At 48.2% G+C, this 17,081-nt stretch overlaps 1 protein-coding gene across 1 annotated transcript in view; it reads left to right on the top strand.

Annotated features, from left to right (window-relative positions):
- LOC309385755 (maestro heat-like repeat family member 5) overlaps positions 1-17,081 on the top strand; it is a gene marked incomplete at both ends in the record, with an annotated part of 152,614 nt that overhangs the window by 31,831 nt on the left and 103,702 nt on the right. The gene's annotated exons all lie outside the window — the stretch shown is intronic.

The following is a 17,081-nucleotide window of genomic DNA, read 5'->3' on the forward strand; positions in this document are numbered from 1 at the left end:
GTCTTGGCACCTCCTACAACAAAGTTGTGCCTTCTTCAGTGTATATTATACATTAAAAAGAAAACTATACAATTTTATAGAACAGCGATGGCGTACCTTTTTTGGCTCGTGTGCCATAAATGGGGGCAATGCAGGGGGGTCATGGGCGGGCGTGCCGCGCCCATAATACAATGCGCAACCATTTCAGGGCACATGGGAGCACTACAGGCGTGACCCCCCCCCCATTTTTGCATGCTTTTTTTGCCCTGCCCAGGATCCAGAAGCTTTATAGGAGCCTGGGGAGGGGAAACAGCCTCCCTCGCCCTCTGGAGGTTTCAGGGACCTTCAGGAGGCTTCCCTGAAGCCTCTGGAGCACTTAAAATGGAGGGTCGTTTTTACTGCTCCGGATGCTTCAGGGATGCTCCGGATGCCTACTGAAGGTCCCTGAAGCCTCCGGAGCACTCAAAATGACCCTCCGAGCAAACCGGAAGTCCATTCCCGAACTTCCAGTTTGCTCATAGGACCAGTTTTTTGCACTCCAGAGGCTTTAGGGAAGCTCATGAAGCCTCCGGGGGGCCTCTGGGGCGGGAATGAGGCTCTTTTTGCCTTTCCCAGGTTCCTATAGAGTTTCTGGAGTCTGGGGAGGGCAAAAAATGGCTTTAAAAAGGGGCAACTCAGCTCGCCAGCATGCACATGCATACTGGCCAGCTGACAGGGCAGCACCTCGCATGCCCTTGACAAATGGCTCCGCGTGCCACCTGTGGTTGGCCATCCCAGGTATAGAACTGTACATTCTATACAATGAAATTGAAAACTCCTGATATTGCATTTCTGTTGCCCTCTACAGTAGAATTCAAGATATTTACTGCTCTGGGATGGAAGCTCTTTTTCAGTCTACTTGTCCTTGTTTTTATTGTCCTGTACCATCTGCCAGATGGCAATAGTTTAAAAAAAGGGTGCCCAGGAGGAGATGGATCTTTAAGGGTTTTTGGAACTTTCTTAAGGCAGCGGGAGCTATAAGGCTCTTCCAAAGAGGGGAGGGGGCAACCAAAGACCCTCTCGGCACCTCCCTTCCAGCTGGTCTTTGGGGAAAAAGAGGAAGCATGAAGATAATTCCTACGTTGTGAAAGACCACATAGGAACATCATGGAAACAGGACCCGGCAGAGAGATTAGTAACTCATAGGTACCTGATTGGCTTTTGACTTTTGATGAGGGGCCCGTTTCTTGGGCTTCAATCATTTTACTGGCTGTTTTTGTACCTGCTCAGCCAACAATCTTAGTAGCTGCGTAATTGAGTGCATGTCCTTCTTCATTGCAATGTGAGGCTACCAATGAGTTTGGGAAATGTTTATTGATTTCTACTTAACCACAACCTTAACATGGAATGTGGTTTTTGAGATGCTCAATTTGAAATTAAGCTGTGGCTGGTGGTAACAGCAGATATTCTGTTATTCTGTTAATTATGTTCAACTAGGACATTCAAAGTATCTAGGGACATTATTGGACAGCCACTTAAATATGAGCCAGCATGTAATGCACCAGCCAAAAAAGCCACCACAGTCCTAGTTTTGGTTGCCATGATGTAAAAAAGATGTGGAGACTCTAGATAGAGTGCAGGGAAGAGCAACCAAGAGGATTAGGGGACTGGAGGCTAAAACATACGAAGAACAGTTGCTGGAACTGGGTATGTCTAGTCTAATGAAAAGAAGGACTAGGGGAGACATGATAGCAGTCTTCCAATATCTCAGGGGTTACCACAAAGAAGAGGGAGTCAAGCTATTCTTCAAAGCATCTGAAGGCAGGACAAGAAACAAAGAATAGAATGGAATGGAATGAACGGAAATAGAAATAGAGTGAGAATAAGAATAGAAACAGAAATAGAATAGAATAAGCTCAGCATAACATAGAATAGAAATAGAATAGAAAAAATAGAATAGAATAATACAATACAATACAATAGTAGAGTTGGAAGGGACCTTGGAGGTCTTCTAGTCCAACCCCCTGCCTAGGCAGGAAACCCTATACCGTTCCAGACAAATGGCTATCCAACATCTTCTTAAAGACTTCCAGTGTTGGGGCATTCACAACTTCTGGAGGCAAGCTGTTCCACTGATTAATTGTTCTAACTGTCAGGAAGTTTCTCCTCAGTTCTAAGTTGCTTCTCTCCTTGATTAGTTTCCACCCATTGCTTCTTGTTCTACCCTCAGGTGCCTTGGAGAATAGCTTGACTCCCTCTTCTTTGTGGCAACCCCTGAGATATTGGAACACTGCTATCATGTCTCCCCTAGTCCTTTTTTCTCTTAAGCTAGACATACCTAGTTCCTGCAACCGTTCTTCATATGTTTTAGTCTCCAGTCCCCTAATCATCTTTGTTGCTCTTCTCTGCACTCTTTCTAGAGTCTCCACATCTTTTTTACATCGTGGCGACCAGAACTGAATGCAGTATTCCAAGTGTGGCCTTACCAAGGCATTATAAAGTGGTATTAACACTTCACGTGATCTTGATTCTATCCCTCTGTTGATGCAGCCTAGAACTGCGTTGGCTTTTTTGGCAGCTGCTGCACACTGCTGGCTCATATTTAAATGGTTGTCCACTAGAACTCCAAGATCCCTCTCACAGTTACTACTATTGAGCACGGTACCACCTATACTGTACCTGTGCATTCCGTTTTTGTTGCCTAAATGTAGAACCTTACTTTTTTCACCATTGAATTTCATTTTATTAGATAGTGCCCAATGTTCAAGTTTGTCAAGATCCTTCTGTATCTTAAGCCTATCTTCTGGAGTGTTGGCTATTCCTGCCAGTTTGGTATCATCTGCAAATTTGATGAGTTCCCCATTTATTCCCTCATCCAAATCATTGATGAAGATGTTGAAGAGTACTGGGCCTAAAACAGAGCCTTGGGGTACTCCACTGCATACTTCCCTCCATGTAGATGCAGTTCCATTGAGGACTACACGTTGAGTGCGGTTGGTCAGCCAGTTACGAATCCATCTGGTGGTGATGCTGTCTAACCCACATTCTTCTACTTTATCTAGTAGTAGGTTATGGTCTACCTTATCAAAAGCCTTACTGAAGTCCAAGTAAACTATATCAACGGCATTCTTCTGGTCCACTAATTTTGTCACATTATCAAAGAATGCAATAAGATTAGTCTGGCATGATCTGTTTTTGACAAATCCATGTTGACTTTTGGCTATTACTTTGTTTGCTTCTAGGTGTTCGCAAATTCGTTGCTTGATTATTTTTTCCAGAATCTTTCCTGGTATTGAGGTCAGGCTGATAGGTCTGTAGTTTCCTGGATCTATTTTTTTCCCTTTTTTGAAGATGGGAACCACATCAGCTCTTTTCCAGTCCTCTGGTAGTTCCCCGGTGTTCCAGGATCTCTGAAAGATATAATTCAGTGGTTCTGAGATCTCGTCTGCTAGTTCCTTCAGAACCCTGGGGTGTAATCCATCCGGTCCTGGTGATTTCAACTCATCTAGGGTAGACAGGTGCTCACTTACCATTTTCTTCCCTATTTCAACTTGTGTTCCTAATCTGATTTTTGTGGTGCTGCTTTTGACAGGTTGGACTGTTTTATCCCTCTGTGTAAAGCAGTGCTTCTCAATTATTTTCTGTCATGCCCCCCCCTAGGAAGAAGAAAACATTTCGCCCCCCCCCCCCCCGCGCGACTGTAAATAGTATCATTTGTCTATAAAATTGTTATAAGTACACCTCTGCATAACATAGCACACCGGTCTTTCCTCGTCTCCCACCATAGTCACATGCTTTCTTTCCTCTTTCCCTCTTACTTGTCTATTCTTCCTTCCATCCTCCCTTCCTCCTTCCCTTCCTTCCTGCCTCCCTTCCAGTTCCCTCCTTCCTCTTTCCTCCTGCCTGCCTGCCTTCTTTCCCTCCTGCTTATCTATGCTTCCTTCCTTCCTTGCACCTCCCTCCCTTCTGCCTGCCTGCCTTCTTTCCTCTTTCCCTATCCTCCTATCCTTCCTTTCTCCCTCCCTCCTTCCCTGCCTCCCTTCCAGTTCCCTCCTTCCTCTTTCCTCCTGCCTGCCTGCCTTCTTTCCCTCCTGCTTATCTATGCTTCCTTCCTTCCTTGCACCTCCCTCCCTTCTGCCTGCCTGCCTTCTTTCCTCTTTCCCTATCCTCCTATCCTTCCTTTCTCCATCCCTCCTTCCCTGCCTCCCTTCCAGTTCCCTCCTTCCTCTTTCCTCCTGCCGGCCTGCCTTCTTTCCCTCCTGCTTATCTATGCTTTCTTCCTTCCTTGCACCTCCCTCCCTTCTGCCTGCCTGCCTTCTTTCCTCTTTCCCTATTCTCCTAGCCTTCCTTTCTCCCTCCCTCCTTCCCTGCCTCCCTTCCAGTTCCATTCTTCCCTCCTTCCTTCTGCCTCCTTCCTGCCTGCTTGCCTTCTTTCCTCTTTCCCTCCGGCGTGTCTACTTTTCTTTCCTTCCTTCCACCTCCCTTCTGCCCTTCTTCCCTCCCTCCCTGCCAGCAGCTCCTCCAGCATCCCAGCTGGAAGCAGCAGCACAACAGTCGCCGTTACCAGGGGCGAAGGGGTGGCGGTGGCAAGATCGGGTGACCGCCGCCCCTTTGTCCCTTCCCCAACAGCGGCTGTTGCGCTTCCGCTTCCAGATGGAATGCTGGCAGTGGAGCTGCTGGCGGGGAGGCGAGCTACGCGGTGGCGAAGACGGGCGGTCCCATGCTTCCCTCCCTCCCACCCCCGCCCGAGCAGGCTTCTTGCACAGCTCCAGCCCGCGGCTCCAATGAAAATCCAGTCCGAAGTGCTGCCACTTCCAGGCGGGATATATTATGCCTCGCCCACGCCTTCGCCGCCGTTGCACCCAGATGGAAAGGGAGCCTTCGCGCCCCCATTTACAGAGCCTCGCGCCCCCCCAGGGGGGCGCACCCCACTATTTGAGAACCGCTGGTGTAAAGACAGATGCAAAACATGAGTTAAATAGTTCTGCTTTCTCCCTGTTGCTTGTCACCTTCTTGCCACTTTCTCCTAGCAATAGAAAAATAGAAAAAATAGAATAGAATAGAACAGAAATAGAATAAGAATAAAAGTAAAAATAAAAATAAGAATAGAAATAGAAAATATAAATATAAATAGAATAAAATAGAATAAGAATAAGAATAAGAATGGAAGTGGAAATAGAATTCAAATAGAAATAGAATAGAATAAAAATGGAAATGGAAATGGAAATGGAAATGGAATGGAATCGAATCGAATCGAATCGAATCGAATCGAATAGAATAGAATAGGGAGAGGCGGGGCTGATATTGCTGCGGTACGATGGGTGATCTTGCAGCTCTAGGATCACCATCAATATCTCTGTTTCTGGACGGTCCTTTTGGACCTAAACCATCCCATAGAGATGGTGACAGAGAAAGACACATTGCAATGTCCCTGGTTGATCCATGAGAAGCCTTTTTTTCCGGCAACTGTGAGGCAGCCATCAAAGCTGCTGAAGTCGGGGACAGTTCCAGTATGGAAGAAAGAGCAGAAGAGAAAGTGTGTCAATCTGGTGAGAGGACTTTTCATCATTATTATTTCAGAGAACAACCTAAAAGAGTAAAAGTTAATTTAAAATTGAAGACTGAAGAGGCTAAATGGCGAGATTAAGCCAGAGTCAAGTTGAGTGTTTTTTCCCCTTCCTTTTTATTGTTGGAATTTGGCTGGATTTTTACAAACGTCTTTTACTTTTTAAACTGGACTGGTTTTTTATCTTTTCTTTCTTAAAAATTTGTATAATAATTTTTGCTGTCTAAGACTTTTTTCTCCCTACTTTTTTCTCTTTTCAAGGCTCTAGATGTATTTCCTTTTTAAGTCTCTCTTTCTTTTTTCTTTTTTGAGTATAAGGAAAGTCAGGAAAGTGGAAGAGAATAAATAACATTGCCATCTAGAGGCCTGGAAACATTGTTTTCTTTTTCTTGTATGAGTGTTTAGAGAAACATTTTTTAAAAATTAAGACCTGATGTTACATTTTAAGGACTTTAAGCCTGTTTATGAAATGATAGTGGGATGTGTTAGATCTGGGCAACGAGAGACAGACTGCGGACACGAAGTGACTTAACAGCTCTTTATTAGTAGTAGTAGTGATCCAGCTTGCTCTGTGGTCGGAGGGTTCCCCTTTTATAGGGATCGGGTACGCCCCTCGACCAATCAGAACGATACCTGCTTCCCGCTGTAGCAGCGGACCAGAGGGGAGACTTATTACGATATATGCTAATATCTAACACCCCTCCCCTCCTAGATGGAACGTTGCGGTAGGTAACATAGTCTTTTAGGTATGTGGGTGTTTGTCTTGCTCGGGAGGAGCGTCGTAGTTCGGGTTGGTTAGAAGTGGTTGCAGGATCGGGTGCTTTCCCTGTTTCACGCTCAGGAGGTTGTGTGCCTTCGTTGCTCGGGCGTTCTGGAGTCTGCTCGGCTGCGTTGTTCGGGGTTTTCTCTGCTTCGTGCGTGTTTTCTTGTTCCAAGCTTGGTTCGCAGGTGTCGTAGTCTTCTATGATGGGGCTCTCGCGTGGCTGACTTTCTGTAGGCAGGAAACTCTCGTCTTTGTTTCGAAGGTCTGAGTGTGCTAGGCGACCCTGCAGTTGGTCGATGTGCCTTTTCCAGTTCCGCCCATCTTCCAGTTCCAACAGATACGATCGTGGACCCGTGATGCCAATGACCGTTGCCGGCATCCACAATGTTCCCCCTGCATAGTTGTGGGCGTATACCGAATCCCCTATGCTAAAAGACCGAATTTTGCTTGTGGAGTCTGGGGGCGCTGTGGCAGAGTAATTTGGGTGAAGACGGTCCAGGTGAGACCGTAGGCGGCGGCCCATGAGTAGTTCAGCGGGGCTCTTACCCGTCGTTGCGCTTGGGGTAATATGCTGAATTAGGAGGTAATGGTCAATGCGTGTTTGCCAATCACCTGGACCCATCCTAGCGAGGGCCTCTTTTGCGAATCGCACCATTCTCTCCGCCTGTCCATTTGATGCCGGATGGAATGGTGCGACGAGGGCATGCCGAATTCCCTGACCTGCTAAAAACGTTTCGAATTGCATGGCCGTGAATTGGGGCCCATTATCGGAGACTAGGAGGTCGGGCAGGCCATGAGTGGCGAAAAGTCGCCGTAGAACCTTAATGACTGCCTCTGCCGTGGTTGAAGTCATTAGGACTACATCTAGCCATTTTGAGTATGCATCCACAACTATAAGGAAAGTCTGACCTTGGAATGGCCCTGCGAAATCGATGTGTATTCGCGACCAGGGTGCTTTAGGTTTCTCCCATTCTGTTGCGGGCGCTTCCGGGGGTGCTGGTCTCGATTCCTGGCATGGGTCGCAAGTGGCCACCCACTCTTCTATTTCCTTGTCCATGTTTGGCCACCAAACGTAACTTCTTGCTAACGCCTTCATTCTAACAATCCCCGGATGACCCACATGTAAAGCCTCTAATACATTTCTACGTAAAACATACGGAATAACAACTCGATCCCCCCACAATAAACAACCTTGTAACACTGAGAGTTCGTCCCGTTTTGACCAAAACATTTTGAATTCCGGGCCCACATTTCCTTTTGGCCACCCCCTCCAAACCCAAGTTTGAACTTGCTTTATTACATTGTCTTTAGATGAGAATCTTGCAACGTCGTATGAAGAAACCGGTCCCGAGTCCAAACAACCAATGAGTAATACCGGTACTTCTGGAGTGGGGTCTGGCAGAATGTCAGGTAATGGGCAACGGCTGAGTGCGTCTGCGTGTCCTAGAGTGGAGCCCGGTCGATGAATCAATTTGTATGAGTACGCAGCCAGGAAAACAGTCCACCTGGTCATGCGTGGAGAAAGGGAGACCGGAGTGGGGCGGTTTCCCGCCAAAAGTCCCAACAACGGTTTGTGATCTGTAATTTGTTCAAAGTCGCGGCCGTAGAGGTATTCGTGGAAACGCTTTACTCCAGCTACGGCAGCCAGCGCTTCCCTGTCCATTTGGCTGTAATTCCTCTCGGCCGATGAAAGAGTTCTGGAGTAGAAGGTGATGGGTGCTTCTTTTCCGTTGGGCATCCTGTGGCTGAGGACTGCTCCAACTCCGAAGGGTGATGCGTCGCAGGTCAATACCAGCGGTAGGGTCTGGCTGTATTGGACAAGCAGTGAGTCAGTGGTGAGCAGGCGCTTTACCCCGGCGAAAGCTGCAGCTTCGGATCGTCCCCATTTCCATGGTGCGTTCCTCTGGAGTAGACGGTGTAGTGGCTCAGCAACGGTCGCTTTCTGCCTCAGAAAAACGCTGTAGAAATTAAGTAGTCCGAGGAAAGCCTGCAACTCGGTCTGATTTCGTGGTGTGGGGGCGTCCTGGATCGCCTTAATTTTCTTTGAAGTGGGGTGTATTCCCTGACCATCGATTCTACAACCCAGGAATTCTACGCTAGGAACGTTAATTTGGCATTTTTCCTTTTTAAGGCGGAGACCCTTTTCTCTGATTCTGGCCAAAACAGTTCTGACTCTTTTATTCAATTGCTCCTCGTTTGCAGCGGACACCAAGATGTCGTCAAAATAGGGAACGACTCCCGGTATCCCTTGCAAAAGTCGTTCCATGACGCTCTGGAACAATCCTGGGGCAATACTCACACCGAATTGTAGCCGGTTGCATTTGAATGCTCCTCTATGCGTCACTATAGTTTGGGCCTCCGCTGTGGCGCTATCAACTGGCAGTTGCTGGTAAGCTTGTGCCATGTCCAACTTAGCAAATACCTTTCCTGGCCCCAACGAGTGCAATAAGTGCTGGACTACAGGCACAGGGTATGCGCTCTGTTGTAGCGTGACATTAATTGTGCATTTATAGTCCGCACAGATGCGGACTGATCCGTCAGGTTTGACTGGGGTCACGATGGGTGTTTCCCAGCGCGCGTGATCTACCGGCTCAAGGATTCCTTGCTCCACTAACTTATCTATTTCCTTATCTATTTTTGGGCGGAGTGCAAAAGGCACTCGTCTCGGTTTAAGTCGGATTGGCGCCACTTTGGGGTCTAAATTGAATGAGATTGGTTTACCCACATACTTACCAAGACCGGGGCTGAACACATCCTCGAACTCCTTAAAAATCTGTTCAGCGCTGCTGTTTCTCACGGCGTTGATTCCGGTGACTTCTAACCCCAAGGCTTCAAACCAATCAAGCCCCAGAAGGTTCTGCAATGGCGCGCTGGTGATGGTTACGGGCAGCTGGGCTTCGATGTCCTTGAAACGGATGTGGAATGTGCCTTGGCCCACGATGGGGACTTGGTTCCCCTGGTAGTCTCGTAGCAGGACGTCTGGAGCGCTTAGTTGGCTCTTTCTGAGGCTAGGGATAGCCTGTTTCATGGATGCCCATGAAATAATCGTCAGGGTCGATCCTGTGTCAACTTCTAGCTCGCAGGGTGAGCCCTCCAAGAGGACTGTGACTCTCAGCCTTTTTGGCCGCTTAGGGCGGACCTGATGTATTGTGGTGAGATACGTTCGCAACTCCTCTCTCTGGGTCAACTCTATCTCATCGTCAACATCCTGAAAATACTCTCGTTGAGCGTCTTGATAGAACGCTCTTTCAGCTCTTTGTGTGTATTCTCTCTGGGGATACGCTCGCTCAGCTCCTTGTGAGTAATCTCTCTGGGGATACGCTCGCTCAGCTCTTTGGAAATTCTCTCTCTGGGTAAACACTTGTGGATTTCTCTCTGGGCGCCCTTTCTGATTTCGCCAAGCCCCTGGGTTGGGCTTCTGTTGGCGGTACATAGGTGGCTGCCATGAGGCAGGGACTCCGCTCCGGCACACTCGTGCGATGTGCCCAAGTTTGTTGCAGTGCGAACAAACAACGTTCCTGAACCTACAAGTAGACCTGGGGTGATTCCCTCCTCAACTTGTGCAGGGCGGCAAACGGGATCCGGGTCTCCCCCCAGGCCTCATGTGACTGCTCCGCATCATGTGACTGTCCTCGAACTCGGGATTCTCGTAGTCGGGGCTTGTGTCCTCGTAGTGTACTCTGGTTTGCCTCGGTGCTGGCTGGTTTACGTTGGCCCCTCGTTGTATGGTCACCGATGAGTTCTCTGCTGACTCTGACGCTCTTGCTTCGTTCAGCGCTATCTGTAGGGTTAAATTCGGGTTTGCCAACAGCTTCTTTTGTAGAGAAATGTCTCTTAACCCGCAGATGAGCTGCGCTAAGATGTGCTCGTCCAGATCCCTGTACTCGCAGTGAGTTGCTGCCTTTCGTAGGGCTGCAACGTATTGATTGATGGATTCTCCCGCCTTCTGGTTCCTCATGTTGAATTCCTTGCGGCAGACATGGCGGGAAGGTTTTGGCGCGTAATGAGTTTGCAGAACCTGTTGCAACGCCGTCCACGATACTGCCTGTATTGGAGTAGGCGCGGTGAGGTCTCTGGCCGTATTGAAGACTTCCTTTCCGCAGTAACCGAGGAAGATGTTTTTCTTCCTCGCGTCGGTGATCCCCGTGTATTCGTTCGCTTCGAGGAAACACTCGAAACGAATCATGAAGGCTTCCCATTCGTCGTTTGCTGGGTCGAATGGAGCGGGGGGAGCATGCATCGCCATCTTCTCTGTTTGAATTTGCCGCGCTGCGGTGATCTGAAATGGCTGCCGGAATTTCTGCCGAATTCCTGGGCTGGATCAAATCCGGAGATTCTGGAGGTAGCGTTCTTCGTCCTATCTGCCTCTGTATCCCACCTTCGTCGCCAATGTTAGATCTGGGCAACGAGAGACAGACTGCGGACACGAAGTGACTTAACAGCTCTTTATTAGTAGTAGTAGTGATCCAGCTTGCTCTGTGGTCGGAGGGTTCCCCTTTTATAGGGATCGGGTACGCCCCTCGACCAATCAGAACGATACCTGCTTCCCGCTGTAGCAGCGGACCAGAGGGGAGACTTATTACGATATATGCTAATATCTAACAGGATGAGCATGGGAGATTGTTTATACTGGTGCTCTTCTGGGATACTATCAGTGTGTGGAGTTTGGGCTTGAAAGAAAATGTGGAATTCAAAGAAAGAAGACTGTAGTTAACTTGAAAAGAGAATTGTTAATTTTGTTTGGAACTTAATAGAAGAGCCCTGGATTTTACAGTAGACAAGGAAGTGACACTGCAGATGATTATGCAAGGAATACAAAAAATACAAGTAAGAACAGAGAATATAGAAAAGAGAACAAAGAACATTGAGAATAGAAAATATAGAACAAAGAACAGAGAGCATCAAACAAAAAACAGGGAAAACAGATGAAAAAATTGAGAACATTCACCAAATGATGATGGAATATGAGAACAGACTTCAAAAAATTGAAGAAAAAGTTGAGCCAAGAGATGATAAATTTGGAGATATTGATAGCAGATTGAGCATGGTTGAAAAAGATAACAGTGGAATACTGGGATATGAGATCGATAGATCAGAATTTTATCTCAGATTTCAAAACATAGATGAAGAAAAGGGAGAAAATCTTGCAGAAATAATGATAGAAATTCTGGCAGACGTCTTCGAGATAACCAAAGAGAAGATGATGGATGGTATAGACAAGGTGTTTTGAGTCTATACAAGATATGCAGCAAGAAACAATCTCCCAAGAGAAGTTCATATAAGATATACTAGGAAACCAATTAAGACACAAATATTACAGAAGGCAAGAGACAAAAGACTGGATACCAAAGATAAGCTGATCGAAGAAGCACATGGAGGGTTTCGAGCTTATACAAGATATGCAATAAGCAATAAGTTGCAAAGAGAAGTCCATACAAAACCTACTAAGAAATACTACAAAAGAACAATATACTTTTTATTCAAATAGACATTCATCATTTTCCAGAATTGATATGATATGGGCCTCAACAGAATTGGTTTGCAATGTATGGGACTTCCGGTTCCGGCTCCCAAGTGCGACGGGCACGTCTGCTCGCCCTGCGCACTCCTGATGGGCTCCCCCTTGATCGGGGGGGCACTGGGTGCCCCAGAGAGGCGCTCAGCCAAGGAGGCTGCTAGCTGTGGGTCCCTGGAGTTGGCGGCGGCCATGTGGGGCTCCTGGCATTGACCTAGGTGCCGGGAGGCGAAAGGGGGTGTGTGGGAGCTTCTCGCTATCACGCGCTTTGCAACGGGGCTGCCGCACGAACCAGCATCGTGAAGGCTGCAGTCGCTGTATGGTGAGGTGGAAACTTTCCCCCGTTTCCTAGCTTGTTCTAAAAGGGGAAAAAGATTGCCAGCTGTTTTTAGAGCTATTCTCAACTCGGACTGGAGAAGCGTGACTGGAGGGAGGGGGATTTCCCCCCCCCTCGGACAGGCGGCTATAAATGTTGTTGCTCTCTGCTCTAGAGGAGGAGGAAGGGAGAGAGCCATGCAATGATTTCACACTCATAACAAAGGCGGATTTTGGACTGTAATTTTAAAAATGAGGTGATGATCTGAAAACTTTGGAAACTTTGAAAACTTTTTGTTATGCCTTCTAACTCTGAAGCTGGCAGGGCAAGATGGCATACTTCCGTCGTCTTCATAGACACTGAAATCTGACTCCACCTATAGGATCCCCAGGCATCCTGTCTTTGTCTCCGTGACACTCAGATAAATCTCTTGTTGTACTGGACTCCGCTTGGAACAAAGGACTTTATTACTCTATTGCCAGAAGCTGTAACCAGAAAAAAGTTTCCCTCTGTTTGGACTCCTTTCCTCCTAATCTCTCTTGGCGATTTCCCTCTCCAATTGCTTCCTCGCTGTATTGACTTTGTACTTTTTCTGCTCATCATAATGCCACCTAAAAGACCACCCCCGGGGAAGCCGGGCTTTGCTGTCTCTGCCCCGACATCTAGAGTACCCAGTCCCAGTGGACAACAGACCCGAACCTCCCTGTTGCAGCCCAAGCCTTCTGAGACAGACTTCCAGCAGATGTTTCAACAAATCTTAAAGGGACAGGAGGACTTAAAAAGTCAACTAAAGGAGATGAATGAGCAGCTTAAGGAGAATCAGGACCGGGCGATTAAAAATTAACAGAGATTGGATCTTTTGGAGGAGGGGACGGCTGAGATGAGGGGGGAGGTGAAGGAGGTGCAGAAGGGGAACCAAGAGCTTGAGAACCACCAGATAAAAATGGAATTTGAAAGAATGTCCTTTTTCCTTAGGTTTCAAAATGTGGTTGAGGTGGATGATTAAGATTTAAGGGACATCATGACAAACCTTTTGGCTGAATATATTCAAAAAGAAAAACAACAGATGGGGTGGGACTTGGACCTGGTTTATAGAGTAAACTCAGCATATGCTAGAACACACAATGTCCCAATGGAGGTACACATTAAATTTCTTAGAAAGGCTACAAGAGATGAGATTCTGAGTGCACAAAGGGGGCAAGCTTTGAAATATCAAGATAGAGAAATAACCATTCTGAAACAGATCCCTAAGAAAGTGAGAGAGAAAAGAAAAAATTATTCGCAATTAGCGAAGAAGTTTTACCAGAAAGGGGTATGGTTGAAATGGCTGATGCCTGAAGGCATGTTAATATTCTGGGAGGATACAAGAGTTAGAATTAACACAACTATAGAGGCTCAGGCCTTTATGGAAAAAAATAAAGTACTCCTAGATAAATCCGATGATACACCAGATTTACAGGACACGGGAGGGGCCGGAGCTCTGCTGGCGGGTGGAGAAGGGGCAATACCAAGAATACTCAGATCACAAAAATGCGCAAGAAAATCTGCTTGATATAAAGTGATTGAAATTATTACTTGAATTTATATGCTGACAAAATATTACTATTTAGTATTAAATGTATTTATGTATAAATGGAAATTATGAGCACGGGGGGAAGGGACACCTCCTACATATTGTGACTGCCAAAATTTGTAATCTATTCCACCACCCCTTTCCTTTTTATTTTTTTAAAAACCAATAAAATTTTGTTTAAAAAAAAAGAATTGGTTTGCAATGTACAAGAAATTGAGATTGAAACAAGCGCATGGGCAGATCATAATCCAATTACAATTAAATGAAAAGGCCAAAGGACAAGATCTAGATGGACATTAAATAATATCATATTGAAAGAAAAAGATTTTATACAGAAAATGGAAAAAGAATAGGCTTTTTTCTTTACACAAAATAGAAAAGAAGATACATCAATGCAGAATCTTTGGAACACAATGAAGGCTGTTATTAGAGGTCTGATAATAGATTATACAAGGAAGAGAAATTCAAAGGATAACCAGGCCAGGAGGGAAGCCAGTGCCACACGAACAGGTGAGTCCAGGAGGGAAGTGAGCGGAGTGGGGGGGGGGGGAGAGGGAACAAACTATTCCAGTAGAGGCTTGTTTTATTACAATGGTCGCGGGGAGGGGGGGATGTGAGGACAAGAGAAGATCACAAGGTCGGTTGGGAGACAGTGGCTGCTGGCTACGCCCAGTCGTTTGTACCAACCCCCGCAACCTAGGTGGTCAGGATCTACAGAGACAGGGCCTTCGGCTGATGCTTTGCAATGCAAGGTCCGTGACCAACAAGGCCCCCCTCATTAATGAGTTGATCTCTGAGGGGGAGCTGGACCTTGCAGGAATAACAGAGACCTGGTTGGGTCACGAGGGTGGTTTGCCCCTCGTAGAAATGTGCCCACCAGGTTTCCATGCATTTCATCAGCCCCGGGCCCTGGGTAAGGGTGGAGGGGTGGCAGTGGTTATACGCGATGGTCTAGAGCCGAGGGAGTTCACTGTTTCTCAGATATCCGGGTGTGAGTCACTTGGTGTGAAATGGGGCCCAGGGAGGCAGTGGGGTCTACTGATTGTATACTTGGCTCCTCGCTATACGTCAGCAGCCCTGCCCGAGCTCCTCGAGCTGATCTCAGAGACGGCGGTGGAGATCCCCAAACTTTTGGTTATGGGGGATTTCATCCTGCCGTCGACGGGAGCAGCATCCGAGGTGGCTCGGGAGTTCATGGCTTCCATGACAGCCATGGGCCTGACCCAACTAATTCAGGGCCCCACACATGAAGGTGGCCACACACTGGACCTTGTTTTTGTATCTGAGCAGTGGACGAGTGATCTGGGAATAGGGGACTTAGATATTACTCCCCTGTCATGGTCAGATCACTCCTGTCTCCGGCTAGACTTCCCTGGCGCTACCCCCCACCACGAGGAGGCGGAACCAGTTTGTCAAAGCTGGTACCGCCCCAAGCATCTGATGGAACCAGTTAGGTTCCAGTCGGAGCTTGGGCCGCTACCAGTAGCCCTGACCCGCGCTCGGTCGGAGGACCTAGTGGCCGCCTGGAATAGGGCGACGGCTGGGGCCTTGGACCGGGTTGCGCCTTTGCGACCTCTCCTACGGCAGCGACCCACCCGGGCTCCTTGGTATACCGAGGAGCTGAGGGTGATGAAGCACCAGAGGAGACGTCTAGAGAGCAGGTGGAGGTCCTCACGCTCCGAGTCTGACCGAACACAGGTAAGAGCCTATTTACGGACTTACCTCGTGGCATTGAGAGCGGCCAAACGTAGTCATTGTGCCACTCTTATTGCGTCTGCGGATAACCTTCGATACCATTGACCATGGTATCCTATTGCGCCGGCTGGAGGGGTTGGGGGTTGGAGGCACCGTGCTACGGTGGTTCCGCTCCTACCTCTCTGGCCGGACGCAATGTGTGTTGACGGGGGAGCAGAGGTCGACCGCAAGGCCCCTCATTTGTGGGGTCCCAAAGGGGTCGATCCTCTCGCCTCTCCTGTTCAACATATATATGAAGCCGCTGGGCGAGATCATCCGTGGTTTTGGGGTGAGTTACCATCTGTACGCTGATGATACTCAGTTGTACATTTCCACCCCAAACCACCCCAACGAGGCTGTCGAAGTGATGGCCCGGTGTCTGGAAGCCGTACGGGTCTGGATGGATGACAACAGGCTCAGGCTCAACCCCTCCAAGACAGAGTGGCTGTGGTTCCCGGCTTCCCGATTCAATCAGCATATTCCATCGCTGACCATCGGGGATGAGCAATTAGCCCCGGTGGAAGGGGCGCGCAACTTGGGCGTCCTCCTTGACGATCGGCTGACCTTAGAAGATCACGTGGCGGCCGTGGCAAGGGGGGCGTTCCACCAGGTTCGCCTGGTGCGCCAGTTGCAGCCCCTTTTGGACCGGGAGGCCTTGCGCACAGTCACTCACGCGCTGGTGACGTCCCGCCTGGACTACTGTAATGCTCTCTACATGGGGCTCCCCTTGAGGTGCGCCCGGAGACTGCAGTTGGTCCAGAATGCAGCCGCGCGGGTTATTATGGGGAGATCGAGATTCTCCCATATAACACCTATCCTGCGCGAGCTGCACTGGCTTCCTGTGGCCTACCGGGTGCGCTTCAAGGTACTGGTTACCATCTTCAAAGCGCTCCATGGCACAGGGCCCAGTTACCTGCGGGATCGCGTCCTGCCCCATACATCCCTGCGACCCATTCGCTCACACAGAGAGGGGCTACTCCGGGTGCCGTCCTCTAGAGAGTGCCAGAGGGTGGTGCCCAGGAGTAGGGCCTTCTCTGTGGTGGGCCCTACCCTTTGGAATGACCTCCCCCCAGACATCCGGACAACAACCGACCTTCGCTCCTTCCGTATGAAGCTGAAGACCTACCTGTTTTGTCAAGCCGGCCTGGCATAACGTTACAATCTTGCCACCCCAGGTCATTTTATAATGGGAAATTTTGTTTTTTAAAGTTTTTAGAGTTTAATATTTTTGGGGTTTTAAATTTTGTAAGTATGCTTATTTATGGACTTATTTTTACCTCCTCTGCACGATATATGGTGCTATCTTGATTATTGCTCTGTACGTCGCCCCGAGTCCCTGTGGGGAGAGGGGGCGACTAATAAGTTCAATAAAATAATAATAAATAATAATAATAACCGCCCTGCCGCTCTGTTTAGGGTCACCCGCTCCCTCTTGGTGCAAGAGACGCAGGGGGCACCCTTACAGGGTAGAGCAGAGGAGTTTGGAGAATATGTGCAGAACAAAGTCGCTCAGATCCGGAGCGGATGGGCCCCCTCCAGTGGTCTGGACGGGCCGTCAACAGTGAGTCTTGTGAGTCCACTCTGGGAGGAGTTTGACTCTGTTGCCCCCGAGGATTTAGACAGGTTGTGTGGAAGGCTGCGACCCACCACATGTTC

The sequence above is a fragment of the Natrix helvetica genome (assembly GCF_964273705.1).
Source record: "Natrix helvetica genome assembly, chromosome: 2".
NCBI lineage: Eukaryota > Metazoa > Chordata > Lepidosauria > Squamata > Natricidae > Natrix > Natrix helvetica.